This window comes from Choristoneura fumiferana, chromosome 23 (assembly GCF_025370935.1).
Source record: "Choristoneura fumiferana chromosome 23, NRCan_CFum_1, whole genome shotgun sequence".
Classification (NCBI taxonomy): domain Eukaryota; kingdom Metazoa; phylum Arthropoda; class Insecta; order Lepidoptera; family Tortricidae; genus Choristoneura; species Choristoneura fumiferana.
The window spans coordinates 17425474-17428943 of record NC_133494.1 but is presented as its reverse complement, the minus strand read 5'-3'; the positions used below and the strand labels follow the sequence as shown (position 1 = coordinate 17428943).

General features: G+C 44.2%; 1 protein-coding gene across 8 annotated transcripts in view; it reads left to right on the top strand.

Annotated features, from left to right (window-relative positions):
* LOC141440823 (uncharacterized) overlaps positions 1–3470 on the top strand; it is a 184823-nt gene that overhangs the window by 155591 nt on the left and 25762 nt on the right. The window lies entirely within an intron of this gene.

Below are 3470 nucleotides of genomic sequence, written 5' to 3'. Positions count from 1 at the left end.
TGGAATATCTTCCACTCATCCCCCTTACGAGCTATCCTCTTGACCTTCTGATATTCAAATTCAAATCATTTATTCAGTAATTAGGCCGCTATGGGCATTTTTACACGTCATTTTCCAAAAGCAACATCATTGCCAAAAGAATGCCAAAAAAACTTGGCTAAAAGTATTTTTTTTCAGAATAAAATACTTCTAAACATTACACATACAGTATAAAATTACAGGGATGTATGGGGTCCCTTAGGTACAAAACTAAAACTAAACATCTATCTAATACCTTTAAACGAGCAATTCTTGGAAATGGCACCAACGATTTCGATGAAATTTGGTATGTGGGGGTTGTCGGGGATGACAAATCGATCTAGCTTGGTCTTATCTCTGGGAAAACGTTTATTATCGAGTTTTAACCCGAGCAAAGCTCGCTCGCCCAGGTACTGTAACTATATCTACGTTTAGTGGAAGTGTAGAATGCTTCCACCGTCATAAATAAAAAAAAATATCTGAAATATACATTTCAGGTCCAGTAACCATTAATCTTTAGAAATCCGAAGGCAAGCTCACGCCTGCCGCCCCCAAAGTTAGCTCACACGTACGGCGCGACACCGACTTCCCTTTCTTATGGTATTTATTCTCCAAAGATAGTTTTCGGTGCAGTAGGCAGTTACCATAAAAGTATGTATTTTAGTTTTCAAACTGTTTCTTATTTCAGGTGAAGGTATGGAACACAACGACGGGCTTTTGTTTCGTGACATTCAACGAGCACTCTTCCACAGTCACTGGCGTCACGTTTAGCGCGAACAAGAAGTTCTTTGTGTCCAGCTCGCTAGATGGCACTGTGCGATGTTATGATTTGACTAGGTGAGTTTGGATCTCGAATAAAACTTGGAACACCACGCCAGACTCTGACCCCCTTATTCATAAAACTTAACAAGCCTATGTTAACTAACAAATGCTTTGTCCCTTTCTAACAAATGCAAATGTCGAAGTGACAGATAAGGACAAACGAATTTTAGCGAACGATTGTCATACCGATTGACATAACGATTATCGTTTATGAATAAGGGGGTAAGGGTTTTACCCTCAGATCATACAAACAAGGGAGATATGCCCTGCTACGCTAACATAACACAGACGGCATCACATTTATCCGTCAAATAAATTTAATCAATGGATGGTCAAAAAGGGGGTTAATGAATAAAAAAAAATTGGTGCCGATTAAATAACATATTTTACACAGTATTTCAGTACTGCAATGTGAAACATGGAAACACATTATGTCGTACAAACATAGCTGTCCTGCTCCTGTGATAGCCCAAACGTGCAATAGAATGTACACAAGAAGCTCAAGGGAATTAATTATTTTATCTCAGGGATTTTGACTTTATCCCGAAATTTTTTTTTAAATTGCTTTGTCAATTTTTTTAAGTACCTATTCGGTGGACCTCGAGAGGATAAGGTAGTTCATTGATAAGAATTAGTTTTTTTTTTATTGATTTAGTTGATTTATATGGACCTCCTATTTTTTTTGTATTCGACTGGATGGAAAACGAGCAAGTGGTCTCCTGATGGTAAGACATCACCACCGCCCATAAACATCTGCAACACCAGGGGTAGTGCAGATGCGTTGCCAACCTAGAGGCTTAAGATGGGTAATTTCACCGGCTGTCTTACTCTCCGCACCCGAAATACACAGTGCAAGCACTGCTGCTTCACGGCAGGATTAGCGAGCAAGATGGTGGTAGCAATCCGGGCAGACCTTCCACAAGGTCCTACCACTGCAATAACTAACGCTTGAATCAATCAATCAATCATATTGTCTTATCCAAAACATTATCATCAGATACCGCAACTTCCGACTCTGACGTCACCAAGTCTCGTGCAGTTCAGTTGCGTGGCTCTGGACTCCAGCAGCGAGCTGTGCGCGCGGGCGGCCAGGACGTCTTCGAGATATTCCTCTGGTCCATCAAGTTTGGAAAACTCCTGGACGTAAGTTTTTGTTTATGTATAGGGGGAAAACGAGCAAACGGATCGCCTGAAGGTAAACGATTACCATCGCCCATGGACACCTGCAAACACCAGAAGAGTCACAAGTGCGTTGCCGGACTTTTAGGTAGGAGTACGCTCTTTTTTTGAAAGCTTGAAGGTCGCATCGGTCCGGAATACCGCAGGCGATAGTTCATTCCAGAGCTTTGCTGTGCGAGGCAGGAAATTTCTGGAAAAACGCACAGTAGAAGACTGCCAACCATCTATGTGGTGAAGATGGAAGTGTTGTCGCGTAGGGCGGTGGTGGAAGGATGCGGCAGGGATCAATCCGAATAAATCCTCGGAGCACTCCCCGTTACACGCGATAGAGGATGCACAGTGAAGTTACATCTACGCAGCGCCAAGGAGTCAAGTCGATCAGAAATTCGTTGGCTATTCGAGTCGCTCTACGTTGAATGCGGTCCAGAGAGAGAAGCTGGTACTGGGGAGCCCCTGCCACCAAGCCAAGCCTCGTGCAGTTTAGCTGCGTGGCCCCGAACAGGTCGTCTTCGAGATATTTCTGTGGTCCGTCAAGTTCGGGAAACTCCTGGACGTAAGTGTACCAGATACTGCGCTGGCGTCACCAAGCTCGTGCAATTTAGCTGCGTGGCTCTGAACAAGACGTTTTTTAGATAATTCTTGTGGTCCGTCAAGTTTGGAAACTCCTAGACGTAAGTAGACACCACCAGATGCGACTTTCTAACGGTGACGTCACCAAGCCTTGTGCAGTTTAGCTACGTGGCTCTGAACAGGACGTCTTGGAGATGTTTCTGTTGTCCGTCTAGCTGGGAAACTGTTGCATAATACATTATAAGTTCACCAGCCTGGTACAGTTTAGCGGCGTGGCTCTGGATAGGTGTTTTCGAGATATTTCTGTGGTCCGTCAAGTTTGGGAAACTCCTAGACGTAAGTGTACCAGATACTACGCTGGCGTCACCCTAAGCCTCGTGCAATTTAGCTGCGGTGCTCTGAACAAGACGTTTTTTAGATAATTCTTGTGAGTCCGTCAGTTTGGGAAACTCCTAGACGTAAGTAACACCACCAGATGCGAACTTTTTAAAACGGTGACGTCACCAAGCCTTGTGCAGTTTAGCTACGTGGCTCTGAACAGGACGTCTTGGAGATGTTTCTGTTGTCCGGCTAGCTTGGGAAACTGTTGCTAATACATTATAAGTTCACCAGCCTGGTACAGGTTAGCGGCGTGGCTCTGATAGGTGTTTTCGAGATATTTCTGTGGTCCGTCAAGTTTGGGAAACTCCTAGACGTAAGTAGTCACCACCAGACACTACTTTCAAACTATGACGTTGTCGTTGATTGTCCCCTTAAAGTTAACGGAAATCAAAGATAACACGGTGTACTTATATAAATTTGTTTGTTTTCTCCAGGTGTTGGGCGGCCACGAGGCCCCAGTGTCCAGCTTGGCTTTCAACCCTGCTCTGGCCAGCACCCGC